The sequence below is a fragment of the Rhinatrema bivittatum genome, chromosome 3 (genome assembly GCF_901001135.1).
Source record: "Rhinatrema bivittatum chromosome 3, aRhiBiv1.1, whole genome shotgun sequence".
Classification (NCBI taxonomy): Eukaryota; Metazoa; Chordata; class Amphibia; order Gymnophiona; family Rhinatrematidae; genus Rhinatrema; species Rhinatrema bivittatum.
Genome location: NC_042617.1, coordinates 493,900,097 through 493,924,014, shown reverse-complemented (window position 1 = coordinate 493,924,014; position 23,918 = coordinate 493,900,097). Strand labels below are relative to the sequence as shown.

Genomic DNA, 23,918 nt, shown 5'->3' with positions numbered 1-23,918 from the left:
TGGCAAGGCCTTTCAAAATGCTCCACAGATTTGTAGTTGGGGATTTCTCCTTCCTTGTTCTCGGACTGCTGTCACAAATTGGTGACCTGGCCCCTGGAACTGGGGTAACCATCCTCAAAGCCCGGACTCAATTATTTCAGACTCAGTCCAAACTCTGGAGCCGCTTTACTTCCCTTAATGAAGCTCCTAACCTGGCAGGATATGCACTGGTTGGATTCTCCCAAAAGAATCTGGAAACGGTTGTAGGCCTCGCCAATAGGAAAGGACCCTTCACTCTAGGGCTCCTCTCACATAGAAACTCTCTCCTTTATACCTTCTGCAAAAACTCCTCTTGACCCTCTTATAGCCAGGTCTACCTCTTCAGCTACCTCATAGGGGAGGAGCTGCCAATTCCTAGTCCTATCTATGGGGAACTAGGGACATCTAGTTGCCTACACTTAGGAGTACCACAATTATTAACCACTAGATATTGTTAGCTTGGTTAGTTGATATTGGGATCTCAGGAACTGTTTTAAAATAGTTTACATCTTACCTTTCGGTTGCTCATCTTGGCACATGTCAAGCACAGGGGTTCCCCAGGGATCACCTTTTTCAGCCATGTCAAGCACAGGGGTTCCCCAGGGATCAGCTTTTTCAGCCATTCCATTCAACTTTTATATTATTCCTATATAGAAGTTGCTATCAGGGCTAGGCATAGGATACCATCTGCATGCAGATGTTCCAGCAATGTTAACTTGGTCATCAACTTTCACCATGGTGTCCATTTGTCTGCTCACAGTCAAACAATGGGTCTTTCATAATTGATTGCCTTGAATGATAAAAAAAAAAAATTGAGATAATAGTCCTGAACAGGTTTTTTCCCATAGATTGTCCCTCATCTTTCTTTTTTGAGGCCATTGAGTTAAATATTCAAGTAAGGAGTCTGAGTGTTTCAATCAAACAGATTTATCTCTCCAGACTCAAGTTAAGTATGCTGCTAAAGCAACACTTTTTAAAGTACATATGTTATATCATTTAAAAACTTTACTCAACCTGCATGATTTTTAACTGTTATACAAGCATTAGTTTTAGCAGGCCTTGCCTAGTGTAGTTCAGACTATCTAGCATAACCAGCAAACGAGCTGCAAGCCCTACAGGTTGAGCAGAATTCTGCTGCTTGAGTCATGAAAGATCATATAACACCTATTCTGTATTCCCTCCACTGGCTCCCAATACAGTGGTAGATACAATTTAAAGTAGTCATGGTGATTCACAAACTGTTGGACATGTCTACCTACCTGCAGACTTTAGCCATTTTTATAATCTGCAATTGGTATTGAGGTCTGTTAGCTGCCACTTTTTGGATGTCCCTTCCCCCTTTTTTGACTCATCTTTCTGAAACACAGGAAACAGCATTTTCAATAGCAGCATCTATTTTAAGGAATTTCCTTTCCAGAAAATGTATGGCTGATAGGGATGTGAATCGTTTTCCATATCGTCTTAACGATAGAAATCGTGTGGCAGGGCAAGAAAATCGTCTTAGGCACGATTTTTTAGTTAAAAAATCGTTAAAAATCGTTTTTTCCGATTAGTGCGCACTAACGGGAGTTAGTGCGCACTAACTGGGAGTTAGTGCGCACTAACTGAAAATGATACAATTTGACACTTTTCAGGTCAGTTAAGGTCAGTTTAGGAATGAATATGTATTCCTATTGGCTGCCCTCTTATTTATTCATGTTACCAAGTTTCCTACTGACAGTATATGGGGGATGGGAAATGGAAACAGTTGGTAGCTTGACAAAACAAGTAATGTGATCAGTCAATGTGACTAGAACTTGTGCCCTAACCCTGATACCAGGGGTATTGTGATCTTCCTGCACACAGTGCCCTATCCCTATTAATACCAGGGGTGTTGTGATCTTCCTGCACACAGTGCCCTATCCCTAATACCAGGGGTGTTGTGATCTTCCTGCACACAGTGCCCTATTCCTGATACTGGGGGTGTTGTGATCTTCCTGCACACAGTGCCCTATTCCTGATACCGGGGGTGTTGTGATCTTCTTGCACACATCCCGATATCAGGGATAGGGCACTGCGTGCAGGAAGATCACAACACTCCTGGTATTAATAGGGATAGGGCACTGCATGCAGGAAGATCACAACACTCCTGGTATTAATAGGGATAGTGCACTGCATGCAGGAAGATCACAACACCCCTGGTATCAGGGATAGGGCACTGTGTGCAGGAAGATCACAATACCCCAGAGGAGTGAGGGTCAGGCAGCTCCCCCCTGTCTGTGAAGCCAGCCTCTCACTAGTAATGCAGGGAGGGAGCTGTCTCAGACTTCACCATCCTCCCCCCCCCCCCATACCCACACACCATTCACTAGCTGGGACATGGGGGAAGTCAGGAGTGAGGGTCAGGCAGCTCCCCCCTGTCTGTGAAGCCAGCCTCTCACTAGTAATGCAGGGAGGGAGCTGTCTCAGACTTCACCATCCACCCCCCCCCCCCTCACCCACACACCATTCACTAGCTGGGACATGGGGGAAGTCAGGAGTGAGGGTCAGGCAGCTCCCCCCTGTCTGTGAAGCCAGCCTCTCACTAGTAATGCAGGGAGGGAGCTGTCTCAGACTTCACCATCCTCCCCCCCCCCCCCTCACCCACACACCATTCACTAGCTGGGACATGGGGGAAGTCAGGAGTGAGGGTCAGGCAGCTTCCCCCTGTCTGTGAAGCCAGCCTCTCACTAGTAATGCAGGGAGGGAGCTGTCTCAGACTTCACCATCCTCCCCCCCCCCCCCCTCACCCACACACCATTCACTAGCTGGGACATGGGGGAAGTCAGGAGTGAGGGTCAGGCAGCTCCCCCTGTCTGTGAAGCCAGCCTCTCACTAGTAATGCAGGGAGGGAGCTGTCTCAGACTTCACCATCCTCCCCCCCCCCCCTCACCCACACACCATTCACTAGCGGGACATGGGGGAAGTCAGGAGTGAGGGTCAGGCAGCTCCCCCCTGTCTGTGAAGCCAGCCTCTCACTAGTAATGCAGGGAGGGAGCTGTCTCAGACTGGTATCAGGGTTAGGGCACTGTGTGCAGGAAGATCACAACACTCCTGGTATTAATAGGGATAGGGCACTGTAAGAGATGACTGTAGTAGATTGAATAAAGATCTGATGTTTCTGCTCTCCTCACACCAAACAAAAACAAAACACAAGCAGAGAAGCCCTTCTTACAAAGCTGAGCTAGTGAGTTAAGTAGGAGGAAAAGTAAACATACTGGTGCCAGTGTGGCTACTTAAAAAATACACTTACCAACAATCAATTACATATATTTGAACTGTGTACAGTTCCAGCCAGGACCACCTTTCTAAAATGCACAGTGATTGGCAAATTCAACATGCACTAGCATTTCAGGTGCCTGCTAACAAAAATAATAAACAAACAAGTTCTAGTCACGTGAGTGCTGATCATTACATTACTTTTTTTGTCAAGCTTCCAACTGTTTCCATTTCACATCCCCCCAACCATATTGGTAACATCAATAGATAAGAGCACAGCCAGCCAATAGGAATACATACATACATATTCATTCCTAAGTGACCTTTACTGACCTGGGAAGTGTGAACACTTTGTTTCATTTTCTGTTGGTGTTCGTTAGTTTCCAGTTCCATTTCCCATCCCCCCAACCATCACCTCAGTGGTAACCTTGGTAACATCAATAGATAAGAGGGCAGCCAGCCAATAGGAACACATATTCATTCCTAACTGACCTTCAGTGACCTGGAAAGTGTTTATTTGTATCATTTTCAGTTAGTGCGCACTAAATCGAGTTAGTGCGCACTAACGGGGAGTTAGTGCGCACTAACTCGAGTTAGTGCGCACTAACACGATTTAACGATTTTTAACGATAAATCGTTAGAATTTCTATTGTATCGTGTTCTATAACGATTTAAGACGATATAAACATTATCGGACGATAATTTTAATCATTGAAAAACGATTCACATCCCTTGGCTGATTACTTGTTCAAAATCTTTTAAGAAGCAGTGTAAAACATTCTTTTTTAGTCAGAAATTTGACATTGCAAGGCCCAAGTATATGCTCTTCTGACTCCTCATTGACTTTTATTGTGTGGTTTAAAATTATTTTAAACAAATTTAGGGATGTGCAGAAGGAAAAAAAATTGTTTCCATTCTTATTTGTTTTGCCAGGACCCAAATGTGTTACATTCGTTTTCTGGGAAAAAATCCTGATTTGTTTGATTCGTTTGTTTTCCATTAAAGTCAATAGGGGAAGTATTTGCAGCCTATTTTTGGCTGCAGAATTGGGGTTTTCTTATCAATTCTGATGAAACTTCTGGGGAGCAATCATCAGAACAACAAAAGAGCTCCAAAGTGGCACCAAAATGGCATGAATAGCCTAAGGCACTTCAAAGGGGCAAAGGGATACCAGGAGTGGCAAGAGTGCTTTAACAGAGGTGCAAAGCAGCAGCGAGAGTGTAAAAAACACACCACAGCTTCAAAAGAGAGCACCAATAACAGATGCATGAACCCTCAAAGGCAGCATGATAGGCAAAGTGGCAATACAAGTGGCATCAACATCCTACGGCACAATGAAGGGGGAACATAGCATGCAGAAAGACTAGCACCAACACACTGAGGAACCATGATAGTGGCAAGAACACCACAAGGAGTTAAGTGAGTCATCTGGTGTATGGCAGCAAAGCAGAAAGTTGTTAGGGGCAACATAGGTTGGCAGAGCGGAGGTAGTCAGGTCGCTGTGGTGTTGATAGAGGAAAGACAAGGAGGCAAGACAAGACGAGGCTCAGCATGCGGCGTGACTGTCAACCGGGGCGTACTGTCCACCCTACCTGTTTTGAAATACGGACCAAGGAGTCTAACATGCGTGCTAGGACCTGAAACATGATGAACTATGTCTGGGTGGGGTGGAGCATTGCTGCTGTGCACAGGGCAGGTGCAAGGATATTAGGCATCCTAGGCAAACCTTACAGCCTGGCGCCCTATCCCCACCTTCCCATACACAATTTTTAATTATGCATTTAACACATATTTTACATGAAAAGTGACATTCTGAGGTAAAATTAATATATTCATTATTGTGATCATTTCATGTACTGTTGTGATGCCAATAAGAAAACTTTGCATCTTGGAATTTATATGGCATCATACCTATTGTGATATATTTCGGCATGGTCCTCCCGTATCAACACAGTACTATCTACCAACACTCAAAGAATAACAACCCTACCTATGAAAAAGAATACCACAAATATTACACCAGAATCTAAAATATCAATACACCTCCTATCAGGAAAACAGAACAGGCCAAGCAACTACAGATCCCTAGAGAGAAACAACATGCTAAAAGAATGCTTCATCTCAGTCTTTGCATGCAGAACACAAACCCTCACCAAATGCAGAATAAAGCCACATAAAGTATAAATAGAAATGTTCAGACAAAAACTGAACTGTAAAGCGCATCACGTCAGACTCTATACAGTGCAACAATGGCAATACAAAAATGTCACCATTCCTCGTGAAACAAATCAATAAAATCAAGATATATAAATCATTAATCATAATTGTAAAATCATACAAATAAAATGATTTCAAAACAGCTGATGAATAGAATATCCAATAATTAAAGACTCATACACATTTTGAAAGCTTTACCAAACACCAATAAAATATTTCAAACAGCAGACACATCACATACTACCCAATAATTAAAATGGTAGTCAATCAAGAAAAATGAACTTAAAAAGCCACCTTTACTTACCCACTCCAGTAGTTCTCCTACTCCTTTCCCTTGCAGGGCACCCAGAAGCATCAGTAGCTGCTGAAGCTGTCCTCACGGTCCTCTTCCTTAGGGACCACAACTAGTCTCTTCTGTCTCTCTCATACACACACTAGACACACCCTCAGGACCAGTTTCTGTCTTTCGCACACCAATCATCTCCCCAACCAGTCTCTCTCTCTCACACACAAACACATACCAGTCATCTCCCTGATCATTCTTTCTCACACATACACACATCACCTCTCTGGCCAGTCTCTCTCAATCACACAATGTTCTCACTTTCTCTTACTTACACACAGACTTTCAGTCATACACAGGCTCTCTCTATTTCACTTACACACAAGCTCTCAATCACACACATGTTCTATCTCACTTACATACAGGCTCAATCACACACATGGCCTCTCTCCCACCACAAGCCAGCCAAAAACATGCTCCATCTCTCTCTCTCGCACACACACATTGACACACAAAAGCACCCTCCGAGACTCACATATACACCACACACATATAGAAGCACCCTCCCTATCTCACATGCATAAAGCACCTTCCCTGTCTCACACACAGAAGCACCATTCCTTTCCTACATACACACACACACAGAAACACTATTCCTTTCTCATATACACACCACATACCCACACACAGAAGCACCCTCCCTATCTCACATACATGAAGTACCTTCCCTGTTTCACACACAGAAGCATCATTCCTTTCTCACATACACACAAATACAGAAGCTGTTATGGTTATTGGTGTTTGGGTGGATCCTTGGACACTGTGGCAGCTGACTATACCCATAGGGGACAGTCCCGTGAGGGACCACAGTGTCAGGCTAAACTCCAGACAAACAAACACAGATTTGAATCTTTTATTAGACAGAGTGTGAAACCACCAGAGGAGGCAGTAGTGAGTAGTGGTTGTGGAGCCCGGCTGGGCGCATCTCTCCCAGGACGCCATAACAGTGGCGTGCTGTAGTGGAAAGAGACTGAGAATTATGAGCACACAATAAGATTAGCATTCAGAGTCCCAAGTAGAATGGAACGCTCCAAGACAGGGATCGCAGGCCCTCGAAGAGCGAGTACCTGATCCCTTAAAGCAGAGAGACTCAGCAGCATTGTACTCACTAGCAGTAGCAGAGATTCCACTGGCACTGGAGCAGAGGGCAGGCCCTCGAGGAGCGAGTACCTGATTCCGGTGAAGCAGTACTGTAGAAAGAGATGTTTCTGTACTCACTGATGGTAGCTGTAGAAAGTTCTTCCAAGTAGAAGGTAGAGGTTGCAGGCAGTGACACAGGGAACATGGGCCCTCGAGGAGCGAGTACCAGTTTCCTGATAGCACCTGAAAGAAGCAGAGAGGCCCCCGAAGAGCAGGTACCCCGTTAGTAACCCCGAAGGGCAGTAAGAGTTCCAGTGAGAGCTGGAGTGGCAGAGTAGCTTGGCAATGGAGAGTGAATCCCATCCGTAAGACTTCCGTTGCTAACTCAACGAGCTAGAAATGTTGTAGGCAGATATACCCTGGAGTTGTAATGTTAGAACAGGGGGACGCCCCTGAGGTTCACGCCAACGTGAGAATAAAGATGTGTGCGCATGCCCTAGAGGTACCTTGAAGAATCATGGCTGGAGGCAGCACCAAAGCCGGTCCGGGGATGCCGGAGAGGTCGGCAAGTAGACGCCATGGTGGCCATCAGTCCAAGGTGAGCGGGAGGAGCCACAAGTAGAGAGAGATAGGTGGAGTGAAGCTGTCGAGGACTGACGTTCACAACAGAAGCACCATTCCTTTCTCACATACACACACATACACACACATACAGAAGCACCATTCCTTTCTCACATACACACACATACACACACACACACAGAAGCACCATTCCTTTCCCACATACACATACACAGAAGCACCCTTCCGATCTCAAATACATATACACACAAAGGCCCCCAGCTGAACAGCTCGTCTCCAGCGCCAGCTGACAGCGGCCATCTTCTTTTCTTCGGCCTAGCCTCGGGCTGTGCCGATTTTATTTTCTTTGGCCCCGCTGGCCTGCTCTCCATCGGCGGCTGGCAGTGGCTATCTTCATTTCTCCGGCGGCGGCTGGCAGCGGCCATCTTCTTTTCTTCGGCCCCACCAGCCTGGTCTCTTCATTACTTTGGCCCAGTTCCCTCAATAGCCCGGAACAGAGGAGGCCACATGGTCCACTAGTCCAGCCCACCGGGGGAAGCCCAATCCCCTGATAGGCTAATCCGCCCCTACTTTCTCACTTTCTCAAACACCGTGGCGCAAACCAAAAGAATGAAACGTATGACATGTTGCATTCATGGGGGATCACGATACATTTTGCGGACCCACAAATGCAACGAATAGGGACCTATATGTTGTGGATTGCGCATTCGTTCAAAATGAATGCACATCCCTAATTACTGTCATTATATATATATAATGGTATATTTTGCTGTGTTACAGCAGCAGATGAATTTCTAATCTGTTTCTCTTTTGTTTTATGTTATGATTTTATGAATGTTATGATGAACTTAGGATTTATACTGGCTATAAATGTTTTAAATTAATTAATTTAAAAACCAGACTCTTTGATTTAAAAAAAGTATGCTTGCTAAATTTTCTCAGCGAAACTATGTGCACCAAATAACTGGTGTAATTGTTTACACATAATTTTGCCAGAATAATTTGGAATGTAGATTTATGCAAATAGTTCACTTTAAAAATTGGTGTAACTTATGTGTGATGTTACAAAATTACACCCTAAAGGACCAACAATAAAGATATTGTAGTAGATGAACCTTTGAGCATACTTGGATTTAGGCATTGGCAATTTAGGCAACTATCTCTGGTACCAAATTATTATAGGTGCCAGAGCATTGCTGCGAGTACCATGTCTAAATCAAAGATTGCTGTCATGGCACCACTCCTCTTGTTTAGCTGTGCCTGAAAATGAAGAAAAAATCAGCACAGACTCTACAGGAGCTTTTGTGTGCTGATGAACTCTGCAGAGCCCCACTTTTTCCACAGGTTTCCATGGTAACAGGAAGCCTGTGTGGGAGGAAGTGGTGAGGCGCTACAGGATCTGTCAGCGCTCAAGGGCTGCTGAAGCCCCCCATGCTGACTTCTTCAACTTCAGGTGCTGCCAAACAAGAGAAGCGGACACCATGAGTTGGAGGTGAGGAGGGAGGGTGATTTGGGTAGGAAAGATCATCACTCTCCCCTTTCTCCCCCACAGAGAAGAGGGAGAGGATAACTCCTCTCCCCCCATTTCCTATGAGTGTATGCTGCCTTAATCTGGTCCTGCTTTTCAGATGAAGAAAGGGACCATGAGGTTTCTAAAGCTCAGGTACTTCATTATCTTGTTGCGCCCATCGGTTGCAGACCGCTGCGACCTTTGCTGCTCACCTCATTTTGCCCAGTAGCTCCGATTCTGGCTAAGATGGCCGCCTCTGCCTCTGCTCACCGACCTCCCTGGCGTTCCTGGGACGGCATGGGTGATCCTGGTCGCCATCTTGAATCTGGTGTGACCTAGGGCACATCGCACACGCCTGCCTCCTTCTTATGCATGTCATGGCGGGATCCTCGGGGGCGTTCCCTCCGCATGATGTCACTGCCTACATGTATTTAAGCCTACCGGACTTTCCTACCTGCGAGTTAGCAAGGATTCCATCTTGCTCAATTCCTTTCCTCTGAGATGCTTCGCCTTGCTGTTCCTGCATTCCAGAATGAGTGATTCTGGTACCCGCTCCTCGGGGGTCTTGCTACACTCAGGGCTTTCCACTCCTCGGAGAGCCTTTATATGCCTGTCTCACTTTCACCAGCTATTGAGTTCCTCTCGCAGCTTCCTCGGTCGATCCTTCACTGTTCCTGCTTTGGGTCTTCGCTGCTGCTACTACGAATTCTCTACTGCAACACCACTGAGTAAGTACTAGACCTGCTCTACATTACTGCTTACATCTTGTTCTGTGGAACCTTGGGTTATCCCACTCTGTGGACCACTACCGGAGCTACCACGCACAAGGCCTACCAAGAAGCAAGTATTCCCTGGGTTACCCCACTCTGCGGACCAGTACCGGAGCATCCATCCCAGGTCTTCCTACTCCAGGACTGAGTTTACAAACCCGCTCCTCAGGTTTCTCCTTGCTGTATAATAAATATTCTTTGATTCCTGTGTCCATCACTGCTGAGACCCTGCCTGTCATGGAGAGTCCCCACAGGGCTCCTCCCTGTGGGTGGAGTCAACTCTCTCCATGACCCAAGGGCCCACAAATCCAGTTCAAACATAACATATCTCTATATAGCTGATCCTTTAAAAGGTATTACTACCTACAAATACAGCTGAGATTTGTGCTTATGGGCACTGCACTTATCCTAAAAATAAGAGCAGTAGTAGTAAACATGAGGCTGTATTACTTAATATTTGATTACATAATTATTTCATTTATATTCTGTCTTTCATGACACTTCAAAATGGATTGTACTCAGGTACTGTAGGTATTCAGATTTTTTATTTCAAATGCCCATTGTCAATTGTATAAGCCATAATGACAGCTTTACATAATTACTAGAAAGGTGCAAATGTTTAAAAATTTTCTTCACTGGAACTTCCATGGATTTGGTAAGCAGTTCTCAAAATTCATTGAATTTTACAACAGGCAAACTTCGTCAACAGTTTTGTTCTAAGTTTTTCCAACTGCATCTTTGGCTCTTTATTTAATGACACTATTCCAGGAAGTAATTGAACATTTCAGTTAGGAATTAGATGAGAGAGGAAGCAGAGAAAGAAATATAAATAAAAGAGAAAGAGGTCTTTTTTTTTTTTTTGCTTTGTAGTTTGTGTGGTCAACTTTTGTGTCTGTTAAAAAATGATTTACTGTTTTGTTTTTGATTATTTTGTGATACAATATTTGGAATAATTTTTTATTGAATAATTTCTAACAAGTAAAGGCTACAAAAATTTACATGAAAATGTATCTATGGTTTAGAAAATACCTGATCCCTGAGAAAGAATCAGAAGCCTATGCTCTAAGTCAGGGGTCGGCAAAATATTTTGTGCTGGGGCCACATTACAAGTTATCGACTGCAATGAAGGCCAGGAAGGTGTCCTTCTTGGAGTTGGGGGGGGGGGGGGGGGGAGGTCCATTTTGGAGCTCCGCGATACAGTATTCAAACTTCTAGAACATGTTACAGGCATATCAGTATCCAGCAAGCTTAAGCACCATCATTTTTAGCATTGGAGGACCCCCTGCAATCATGGAACCCAACCCAGCCTCTACCAAAATCATCAAAACCTTCAACTGAAGAGGAACAAGTTTTTTGTTTCCCAGCAAGCAGATCACTTCTGTCACAAATGCAGACGGAGAATAGATCCGGATTCAACTTGGCTCTGTACCTCATTACGGTTATACAAGCCTACTAGAAATCTCAGATCTACCTCTAAGAATCTACTTGATGTGCCCACAGTCAGACTGACCAGACTAAATATAACTAGAGAGAGAGCATTCTCAGTGGCGGGACCCATTCTTTGGAACTCGATCCCAAATTCCTTAAGATCAATCATGGATCACAAGGAATTTAAGAAGGCTCTAAAAACCTACTTATTCAAAATAGCTTATGCAGGAATCGAGGAAACAAATACCTCTCCTCAAAGTTCCTCATAGTATTAGTATCAGTTTATGATACATACTTGGAGTCTAAAAGCCTGTTTGTTGCTAACCACATGATAATTATGGCCTCTGGTTTCTTAACTTTCTTAAATTTCTGACTTTTCTTGTTTTGTTATAAACTTTTAGTTAAGTTATGTATAGAATTAGGGATTATAATTACATGATGTATTTTTTTTCAACTTTTTACTATATTTTATTTAATAATTTTGTTTTATTTTTATTATTACTTTTTTTGTCTCGTTTTTATTTTGAAGTTGTGAACCGTTTTGTTCGGACGCCCTCCGTGAAAATCGGTATATAAAATGTTTTAAATAAATAAATAAAATAAATAAAAATTAAATTGTCCTTACAAGTTTTTGATATCTTGTCTTTATTCCAAAGAAACTCCTCAATCTTAGATAAATAAATTGGTGCAATTGGGAATGAACTCCTATCAATGACAGATTTAACTTATGAAAACATATAAAACTTTGGTCCTCTATCCCTCCTATTGCAGCCTGTGGGATGAAATATGGTAACCGTGTTGGGGGACTTCAACCTTTATTGCACCAATGTATTTATCTAAGATTGAGGAGTTTCTTTGTAATAAAGACAAGATATCATAAACTTGTAAAGACTATTTAATTTTTCTACATTCCATTGCTCCATATGACAAATGTAGGACAGACAGACAGACTATTGAGTCTGTGGACCCTTAGGCTGAGGTGGGGTTGGCACAACTTGCAGGAAGGATACCTGTATGACCCCACCATCGACAGGTGGACCTGGATGAGGCAGAGGCCCAACTGGAGCTTTGCCTTTATCAGTGCACATTCCCTTTGGATTGAACCTTTGGGTGCCGGGGCAGGCAGGTTTTAGATGGGGTCCTCTGCTGAATACAGAGAGATTGGTCGAAGTAGCTGGTTCGGAGCAGGCGAGGCATATCTGGTGGCTGGTGATAGTCAGTGGTAGGCGGTGATCAAGGATATCCAGAAGTCTGACCAAGGTTACTATGAGATATCCGTCCAAAGGGAAATGTGGAATGTATAGACAGGACGGGAAGATGAGGAGAAGAACAGACAGGCAAGGAAGATGAACTGAAGATAAGGAATACAGAAACTGGAGAACTGAAGACGAAGAAACCAAGAACTGGAGAACTAAAGACGAGGAACACTGGAGCAACACACTACTGATGAGTAGGGAGGCCTGTTGCTGAGGCACCACTTGACTAGAGTATTGCCCTTTTATAGGGCTTTAGCGTAGATGTCATTGATGGGGCCCCGGGTTTTTCCAGCCTCAGTTTCTTTAAATGGGGAGAAGCGACATGCATTTGCACCTAGGGAGGGCACGCCATACAGGAGTATTTGGCGGCATCTCACTGCATCACATAATGGTGGTCAGATTTGGAGGAATTTGTGGCATTTTTCTGCAAGTGCTGACTGCCCTGGAGGTGAGAGCGGTGGTCCGTGGGGCAGCCTGTGGACCATGGATTGTAATACAGACCCTCACCAAATAAGAATAAAAAGGCCATAAAGTATAAATAGAAAGGTACAGACAAAAACTGAACTGGAAACTACTAAAAGCCAGACTCATGCATTACAATAATGCAAAAATAGAAATATCACCATTCCTCATAAAACATAATCAAGAAATGTGTCAATAATCATAACAGTTAGTAAACCATATTAGTAAAAAGAATATTTCTAAACAGATGGCAAATAGATCATCTAATAATTAAGAAGAATAAGGCCAAAAAACACCCCTTTAAACGTTTCCCAAAAATCAATCAAATATTTCAAATCAGCAGGCATATAAAACACCCAATAATTAAAACTAATAAGGATAACAAAATAATTCCCCCTCTCCATACCTGGAAACTTTTCATTTCCAGTCACCCTTTCTTTCTCATACATACACACACACATTAATTTACTCACATACTCCTCATGCACCTTTCTAACCACTCTTCTTCTCACTCCTCTCTTCTACTTCCTATTTCCCCTTTCCTGTCACTCACCTTTCAGTCATTTATCCCCTCCCCTCTCACTATCCCCCTCCCTATCATTCAACCTCTTTCCTTCTCAGTCACTCAACCCCTAACCCTCTTCCCTTTCCTCTGTCACTCACCTAATTCCCTCCCACACAATCCCCTTACCTTCCCTCTTATGACTCACCACCTCACTTCCACTCACTCTTTTCCATTGCCTCATTCTCAACTCTTCCCTCTGTAACTCACCCCTTCCTACCACTCATTCCCTTCCCTTTGTCACTCAAAGCCCCCCACTCCCTTCCCTCAGTCATTCACCCTTTCCCTCCTACTCATTTATGTCACTTCCCTTTCAGTCACTCAATACCCTCACCCCTTTCCCTTCCTTCTCTCTCTGTTCCTTTATATGCCTTAGGCTCACCCCTCTTTCATTCCCTTACTCGTACTCCTTCCTTTTTAGTTAGAACCCATTATTACTCACCCTTCCTCCCCAGGATGTAATGCTCAGCCTGCCATCATTACCATGTTACTATTTTACTTAGCAAATCACGGTGAACCTAGAAGATGTGGTAGGTCACACTGACAAACTGAAGGGTAGTAAATCACCTGGACCAGATGGCATATATTCCAGGGTTCTAAAAGAAATAAAAAATTTAATTTCAGACCTATTTCAATTAATTTATAGCCTATCATTAAAATCATCCATTGTACCTGAAGATTGGAAGATGGCCAATTTAACCCCAATATTTAAGAAGGGCTCCAGGGGTGATCTGGGAAACTATAGACCTGTTAGCCTGACTTCCATGCCATAATGCACAAGGGAGCCAATCCCTCTCAATGGTCCTCTGAAGCCGTTGCCGCCTTCCAGGAACTCAAAAAGGTGTTTCTTCAGGAGCCATGTCTACGCCACCCTGATCCTCGACGACCTTTCGTAGTCGAGGTAGATGCCTCGGACATCGGAGTTGGCGCTGTCCTCAGCCAGCATAGTGACACCCATACATTGCATCCATGCTCTTTTTTTTCTCGGTGCTTTTCCCCTGCCGAGCAAAACTATGGGATAGGAGATAAAGAGCTACTTGCAATTAAATTGGCATTTGAGGAGTGGTGTCCATGGCTCGAGGGTGCTCAACATCAAATAACGGTTTTTACCGACCATAAAATCCTTGAATAATTGCATCATGCCCAACGCTTGAACCATAGACAGGCCCGCTGGTCATTATTTTTCAACAGATTTGATTTCCTTTTGAGGTATCGCCCAGCAGACAAGAACACCCGTGCGGATGCTCTTTCCCGCTCATTTACACCAGAAGATATCCTGCATCATATCATTGACCCTACCAGGATACTCCTTTCAGCCACACACACAGTTCCAGCTGGAAAAACAGTGGTACCTCGGGCACTCAGGAAGAATATCCTCAGATGGGCCCACGATTCACTCCTTGCAGATCACCCTGGTCAATCTAGAACTCTGACCACCTTGCAAAGATACTATTGGTGGCCCTCAATGAAGGAGGATGTACATACGGACGTGGAATCATGTTCTACCTGTGCAAGACAGAAACCACCTGCTGGTCGCCCCTGGGGACTTCTCCAACCTATGCCCACTCCTACCGAACCGTGGACACACATATCCACGGACTTTATCATTGACCTACCTGTGTCTAGTGGTAACAACACCATATGGGTTACTGTTGACCATTTTTCCAAAATGGCTCATTTTGTGGCATTACCGGGATTAACCTCTGCTCCTGAACTGGTGAAACTTTTCATCCGTCACATCTTGCGTTTACATGGCATGCCTAAGCATATCCTCTCTGATCGAGGAGTACAATTCACAGCCAAGTTCTGGAGATCTCTCTGTAAGAAGTTTGATGTATCTCTAGATCTACATAAGAGTACCATCCACAAGCCAACGGACAGACCGAAAGGATGAACCGCACATTAAAGCAGTTTCTACGGGCCTAAGTCAACTCCAAGAAAACAAAGAGGTAGGCGATCTATAATAGCCGTCTGGTAAACACAAAGAAATAGATGCCTTAATCTTTTCCAATACTTTTATTGAAGCAGAGACGTGTTCATAAAAATGCCCGACTCAGGCCGAGTTTCGCAGCTCAACAGCTGCTGCCTCAGGGGCTTGCAAACCAGCATTCAGGGTGTCACCTGAATGCTGGTTTGCAAGCCCCTGAGGCAGCAGCTGTTGAGCTGCGAAACTCGGCCTGAGTCGGGCATTTTTATGAACACGTCTCTGCTTCAATAAAAGTATTGGAAAAGACTAAGTCAACTCCAGACAAAGCGACTGGTCCAAACTGCTCCCTTGGGCAGAGTTCACACTGAATTCTCATTCTTCAGCTTCTACAGGATCGTCGCCCTTTCAATTTGTCTATGGACGCCAACTTTTACCTCCATTACCGATGCCTTTATCAGTATCCTCTCTGGCTGCCCAAGCTTCAGCATAGGAGCTGCATCAGCTGTGGGAACACACTAAAGGGCTTCTTCAAAAGGGAAGACAACAAGTAAAGAAGTTCCATGATGCCCGTCACAGAGCAGCTCCACAGCTACAGCCCGGGGACAAAGTATGGTTAAGTACCAGCTTCGTTCGTCTCAAACTGCCTTCAGCTCCATTTGCACCTTGGTACATAGGACCTTTCCCTGGGTCCAGTCATGTACAGCTCACAGTTACCATCATCCTTAAAGATCCACAACGCCTTCCACATCTCTCTCCTGAAACAACTCATATTATCGGAGTTTTCTAAGAAAACACCTGAGCCACAACCTCTCTCTGCTGAAGAGGACATTACCTACCAGGTAGATGACATCCTTGATGTGTGGAAACATGGAAGACGCTGGGAGTACCTTATATCCTGGAAAAAAATCGGATTAGAGGAGATTAGATGGGAGCCTGCAAGTAACATCCTTGACAAGGAGCTGATCAAGCAATTCCACCTGGCATACCCTAGGAAGCCAAAACCCCTGAGGAGGGGCCCTCAGAAGGGGGGTACTATTGTGCTTGTCGGTCACAGATGGCTGTGACCTCTCATGCTCACCTCTTTTTTCCCTGCACCTTCAATCATGGGAAGAATGGCAGCCTCTGCCCGGCATCCTTGGGACGGCGTGGGCGCTGCCAACCACCATCTTACTTCCGGAATCACCTAGGCGTGTGCGTGCAGGGCCTCCTTTTGTATGCATCATGGCGGGCCACTACCGGACCTTCTCTTCTGCAGTACCACCCTGAGAACATCTTATTGCTCTAGAACTGTGTTTGTTGCATTTCCCGCTCCTCGGGTTATGCCTTATCTTTTCTCTTCAATAAAGTCTCTCTCACAGCTGTGTGCTACATTGCTGAGACCATGCCCACCGACGGTGAGGCTCATGGGGCTCCTCCCCATGGGCAGAGACATCTCTCACCTCGGCCCAGGATTCACAATTTCCTACAAAACCATAAAATACAGGATGCTAATGATACCAGTAGGTGATACTGGTGAAGTTCTGCCTATTGACATTCAGAAGGCTACAGTAGTGTTGGCCGTAGGGCTCTTATGTCTCTTCTCCCTGTAAAGATAGGAATCCTCTGGAATGGTAAATCTTTAATCTGAAGGGGTGGAAAGGCAGTCATAGGGGCATACTATTAGTGGGTTTGTTTGAGGGAGGTTATAAGTTTGATGGCAGGGGGTTAAGTTAGCATCTGGAGAGTTCAGGCTGTCTTGGGGGAGCATATATGAGGGATTCAAATCTGCATTGGGAAGGTCAGTGACATCTCAGCAGGGCACCCAAATTGTATGGGAGATTAAATATCCCATGCAAATCCTCTTGAAAATCCCCTGTGCTAATTCCCCCATCCTAACCATTAGAATAGGGGATTTCAAGAGGCAGCTGGTGTGCACACTATACATTTTGGGTTAATATGCATACTACTTTCTTGTACATAATACTTAGGCAATATTTTTCTCATGCCAACATTGAAATTTAATACATAGCTTATTACTTGGCGTTTTGGCATGCATGCTAAATTTTGCAATCCTCAAATAAACAAGAAAGCTTTTCTTCATTCTGCCTGGTCTTCGAATAAGGCTCAGAGGTATCTAACTTCAGACTGTCTTCAATCTACAAGCAAGCTCAACAAACTTTGAATGTGATTGCTGGCATTACACAGTAAGTACACAGGCATCACCAATACTTTCTTCCACAAAATGTGATTCCCATAGTAACAAAAAGAAAAATCATTTCCAACTTCTAGACTATTGTGGGACAGCCCTGGAAACATTATACCACAGAGTAATTACAGTCATTTCTCATTTGTGTAATCTCACTGCCCCACAGAGTTTCCAAGTCTTTTTCAAACAAGTGCATTTTCTCCTTCTGCTTTTTACAGTTTTCCAGGAATCTCTGTTCTTCAAGAAAGGCATATAATGCTAGACTCAGTGATGTATTTAGGGATTTTCCAACCTCTAGGCACTATGGTGCTGTGACCTCCCCCCTCCAATTAAGGCATAGACTCAGAGTTTTCTTTGGCAGCTCCGGGGTAGCTTCTGTGGAAAAAATGTCAAAATTGTGAAGTCAGTTGGCAAATCTTTCCATCTTTTGTATGATATTGCTTGTAGCTGCATAATTTATTTTCCTTTTATTAAGTGAAGAAAAGGGATCTCAAATATTAGTACAGGGAAGAGATCTCAGGGATGGAGAGAGGAAAAAGAGGTGAGAAGATGGGAGATGGGGAAGAGTGAAGAGAGTGAGATTAGAAATCTGGGATGGGAGAAAAGTAGGGAGAAGGGGGAAGTTTTAGGATTGAGGACAGGGAGGAGGGGAAGGGTTGCATAAGGAAAATGAGAGTTCTTCTCTGCTAAGTGAGATTCACCACAACTGTAAGGCAGTAAATGTTCAGCCAGCCTGCTGCCCGCCCCCTCCCAAATTTCTGCTACCCTAGGCACAGGCCTAGTGTGCTTATTGACAAATCCAAGCCTGACAAGGCTACCACCCAATCAAAACAGGGTATTGCATTTCTACCTCAGCAAAATTATAGGTATCCATCTGAGGAAGAAGAGGACTGGATAGGGCTGAGGTAGACAGGCAAGGTTGATCTCTGCTTGGACTCTGGATACACTTGACCGCTGCCTGCCCTTGACCTCAGCTTGATCTCTGGTTATGCCTAACTGCTGCCTGCCTCTGACCCTTGCCCTGACCTCAACAGATCTACTCCCTGCCTACCCACGACCTTTGCCTAGCCCTGGACCATGTCTTCAGACTTCAGAAGAGACCCTTGCCTAAGTCCTGCCAGCCCCGGCATCCAAAGGCTTAACCTGAGGGGAACGTGGGCTGGCATAAGTGAAGGTCCTGTCCAGTCTCTACTTCTCCTTGATCTGCCTGCTGACGGCAAGAACCTGCAGGACTTCTCCCTGCAGATAGAGTCAGTCTCGCCTTGGCCCAAGGGTCCTCAGACACAACAAATTGAATACCATGTTCAGTTTAGTAGATCATATATTTGTAAGGATATTGAAAGGATCACAGATCACAAGAAGGCTTAACTTTCATGTACTACTGCAATACATTTTGAACTGTGCCTTTTTGAATGTGTTCCTTGAGCTCAGTTGGCAGAGAGGAAGCTACTAGACTATAGTGCATTTTGAAACTATTCTCTGTATATTTGGTCCTCTTCTATTAATATTTGTATGTTGTTTATTTATTTGATTTATAGTCTGCCTTTCGGCACTTCAATGCAGATTACAATCAGGTACTGTAGGTATTTCCCTATTCCCAGAGCGTTTACAGTCTAATCCCTGGATGCATCAAGCCACAATGTATTTTTGTGGGAGGGGTCCCACTATTGCGGGGTGGACAGGTGTCTCACAATAGTGGGGCCCTTCCCCCTAAAACACATTGTTGCTCTATGGCACATTCTTTTGTCTCACAGCCAAACACTGTGGGACAAAAGAATGCAGCAAGCAGCCCTTTAACACAATGGCGGTCCCAACCTCAAGGGACTGCCATCACCTTAAAGGGCCACTGGCCCCCCCAAAACAATTTCCTTGTAAAATGGGGAAACTGAGCTCAACTCAGGGCTGCCACTCAAGGAGGCCCCAACTCCTCAAAAGTTAAAAAATAGATGCAAGTGTCCACACAGCAACAGCCTCCAGTCCTCCAATGCCCCCCCCCCCATTCCAAGGGTGATGTTAAATTAAACATTGGTGATTCAGTGGCTCCCCTTTCTTCCCCACCCACTCCCCATAAAAATATTACATAAAATAAATAGGTGCATGTCCTAGTCCAGAGCCCCCCCCCCCCCCCCCCCATGCCTCCCAAACCTTAGAAATAAATATGGGATCGTGCAGTGGGGCCAGTTCACTCTGTCATACCCGGTCTGGTTGGCACCATTTTCCAAAATGGCGCCAACCTGACTTTGCCCCAGCCATATGACATGCTATGTTATACCATATGCAAAATGTTTTTTACTGTATCCTGGTCACACTCATTTGATGTCTCATTGGATTGCCTGTACCCCAGGGAAAGTAATCTGACAACATCCTTATAGACTCCCGGAGGCAAAACATCAGGATGTAAATAGGCAAGTAGAAGAAATGTTGCAACTCACGGTGATTGAAGAGTCTGATAGCCCTTGGGCAAGCCTGGTGGTCTTGGTTCCTAAGGCCGATGGAACTTTATACTTTTGCATTAACTTTAGACAGGTGAACGCTATATCCTAATTTGATGCTCAGCCTGTGCGTGTGTAGACGTGTTAGTAGAAAGGTTAGCGGGAACAATGTATCTAACTATTTAGACCTTCTGAGGGGATATTGGCAGATTCCTGTGGATCCATTATTTAAGGAAAAAAAATGCCTTTTTGATCTTTTGGGATTTGTATTAGTTCACCAGGATGTGCTGTGGCCTTCATGGAGCTTCTACAACCTGCCAACAATTGATTGTTGCCATTCTTAAGTCTCAACAGGTGTATGCAGCTACCTATCTTGATGATATCATTATCCAGTCCCCAGATTGGGAATCACGCTTACCTAGGGTTGAGGCTGTGTTGCAGTCACCACATCATGTGGAACTCATTGTCAACCCAAAGTAATGTGTGATTGCTTGCCATGAATCCAGTACATAGGACATGTAATGGGGAGGGGAGTGGTTTGTCCCATTCTAAACAAGGTGGCCAGTATAATAGAGACCTCTTTTCCTAAAAATAAGAGACAACTACAAGCATTTGTAGGACTCATAGGGAATTGCTGCCATTTTATTCCTCACTTTGTAGATAGGACCAGTTCCTTAACTGCTGTAATAAAGAAAATGTCACTGAACCAGCTTCATTGGGCCCTACTAGAGCAAGCTCTTTCAGTTATTAAAAGAAGCTTTATGACAGGACCCTGTACTGTAAAAGGTTGATTTTTTTGAAAGACTTTATCTTACAAATGGATGCTTAAGAACTAGGTTTAGGAACCACATTGTTGAGATTTATCAAGGGAAGGAGCAACCAGCTCTCTATCTAAGTAAGAAACTGTTGTCCCATGAGCAAAACTATGCTATAATTGAAAAGGAGCATTTAACAATGAAATGGGCTGTAGAAGCACTGTGCTGTTACCTGTTAGGAAGTCAATTTGTATTAATCACTGATCATGCTCTAAGATGGCTTAGTCAAATGAAATTCCTAAAAAAGAGTGAGTAAACTATCTCATTGTAATGTAACACTATCAATTAGGAGAGATAGCAAAAAATTACAATAAATAGCTTATAGGCACCATGTTATATATGGTATAATATATAAAAAAGAGGGAACATCAACAATCTGGGAAATCAAAGTCTATAATTGTATCCTTGTTGGATAGGAACTCCAGAAAGAACAACAATGGATTTATCACCCAAACAATTTGTGACCCAATGATCTTAACTTTTTCCAAGATTTGTCTGTGTTTTTATGATAAAGTTCAATAAAGCTTTTTCAACCTGCCTCACTAAACATCATTCAGAGCAGTATTTTTTTAATGTTTAAATCTCCAGGGCCTTTCCTCCTCCCCCCACCCCAACTCTTATCTTCACATCCTCACTGTACATTAATTTTAGCTGACCCTTCAGCCCGGTAAGGCCTACTGCAATCTGGGCCCAGCACTTCTGACATCACTAAGCATCTATTATGGAAATGCAGGCTTCCAGCCTAGCACTTCTAGGACCATGCTTCCCCATTATTACTGCTTCTTAGATAATGGAGGCTGTATTTAAAAATCAGATTCAGAAGAAGAATCATATCCTGGATTCCGTGAATCACAGGATATTGAACAGCTAGTGGCTAAAGAATAGTCCTGCCTGATGACAGTTCTGGACCAGCCACTTTCTGCCAGTCAGCTGCTGCCTATTGGAGCCTAAGCAATTATGTGTGCTGGTTAGGCTGGGTCAATTTAATAATGGCCCCAAGAGTCCACTCACCCTGAGTAATGATTCTCATCTTAGCCTAGGCCTCCTAGATTCTTTATCATCTTCATTGCCTCTTTCTTTTTTCTTCTATCTTCAAATGACATCATCTGCTGGGAACATGCCAGAGTAAATTAACTTTGGCGCAACCCCTGCGGACGCCATCATTTGAAGAAAGAAGACAATGAAAAGGGAAAAGGACCTATGAGGCTTGGGCCTCACTCTTGACCAAGGCCCCTGCATCAGGCCTGGGATGAAGCCCAGGTGTTAGGACCCAGCCTCTGGATTGGCCCTTGACATATTTCCTGGGCCTGGGCTCCAGCCAAGGCTAAAGTCCAGGCATCAGGACATGGCATCTGGGCTGGGGCCTAGTGTTGGGCCTGGGCCCAGGCTGAAGTTAAAACATCAGAACTGGACCTCTGGGCTGGGCCCTGGTGTCAGGTCTGAGCCCAGGGCTTGGCCTAATTTGAAGCCCAGGCATTGGGTCTTGGTCTATTTTCTGGAGCTGGGTTTGGAACCTGTACTCCGGGTTTGGCCCCCAGCTTTGGGCTTGGACTCAGGCTTTGGTCTAGGCTGAGGTCCAAGCATCAGGGCCCTGTTGTTATACCTGAGCCAATTGCTGCATTGGATCTCTGACAGACAAAGTAAGCGGAGTGTGTGAAATTTCCCTACCACAGCAACCTTTTTTGGACCTGCCCCTTTGTTTGGGTCTTAGTTGAGGCTGCAGCATCAGGCCTAAACCTGGGCCAAGACCCCAGCATCGCACTCTGGCATAGGCCGCAGTCTGTGCATCGACCCGTGGCCTATGAATAGGTGAGACCTCAACTTTGAGCCTAGGCCTATGCCAAGATGACATCATTGTGCTTGAACATAGGCTTCAGCCCCTGCTTTGGGTCTCGGCTTAATCCCTAGGTGAGACTTCAGTTTGGGCCTAGGTCTAGGCCTGACGGGTAAACTTTTTGTTTCACAATTTTCAAACAGAATGAAATTCTGACATTTAGTCAGAATTTAAATAATTTTGTTGACTACTAGATGTCCCCAGTCACTAGAAATACCACATTCAGCTCCTCCTCTAGGCAGCCTGAATGAGTGGATTTTATGAATAACTAGGGGTTGAAAGATATGTAGGTGTGGTTTTTGGTTTAGTGCCTGAAGAGGAAGGAGTTCAGTTTTAGTTCCTGCCTAAGTGAGGCTTATACCCCTCAATAGGTGTGAGTATTTTTCCTAAGGGGAATCCCTGTCAGGAACTCTCCATCAGAGTGGGGCTATCCTGAGAGTTACAGAGACTTTACTTCAATTTTGAAAGTTTTGTTTTAAAGAAACTTTGATCCATATTTTTGTTGAGGAGGTTTTGCTTGCCACCCCTCCTCCTTTTGGGGCTAAATCTGCATTCTAAGAGGCCCACAGTTCTATCCTAGGCCTCTCCCTCTGAGGAGTCATGAAAAGGAGACAGGTGAAAGAAGAAAAATCTTGAAGACCCTCCAAAGGATTTTCCTCTTGGAATACAGGCACAATCTGGGAAGTTCTTTGAAGTCTACTGCATTTCAGTAAGACTGTGAAAAATTCTAAGATGATCTTCCTCAGCGTGTAGGATTTTTCCAAGAGTTAGGGATGCTGCTACTCTCAGTTTAGGAGAGTTAGGGGCCCTACAAACCTGAATTGTTAACACTTTCTCAGCAAGAACAGCACACTCCTCTGTAATATTATTTGTTAAAATGGGACACTGATTATCCTTTTAAAGAGATCGGTAAAGGTTATTATTTGTACACCCAGATCTGTGTCCTGTGTTATTTATCGCAATCATGCATCAGCATCATTCTTGCACAATTGCAGAGGATCATCTCAACACCTGGCCAGAAACTCCAGTCCCCCCCCCCCCCCCACCTGAAGAGAAAGAATCCACCCCTGGGGTACCAGCATCAGAAGTGGTTGAGTGGCAGGAGAGACAGCCCTGAGAGATAGAAATTATTTTGTGTACCCTTGGAGGTAATGCACCTTCGAAGGAAAAGGTTACACAAATAGGAAATTTCATCTCATTTCCTATTTCATGTCTTCCAAATGCACATCCCTAAAAGGAAGTATGACTGAGTGATACAGC

The 23,918-nt window shown here is 44.3% G+C and overlaps 1 long non-coding RNA gene across 1 annotated transcript in view; it reads left to right on the top strand.

Annotated features, from left to right (window-relative positions):
- Positions 1-17,478: 17,478 nt before the first annotated feature.
- LOC115088839 overlaps positions 17,479-23,918 on the top strand; it is a 100,260-nt gene continuing 93,820 nt past the window's right edge. The window contains exon 1 of the long non-coding RNA XR_003855925.1: positions 17,479-17,575. This is a non-coding gene — a long non-coding RNA (uncharacterized LOC115088839). The remainder of the gene's footprint in view (positions 17,576-23,918) is intronic.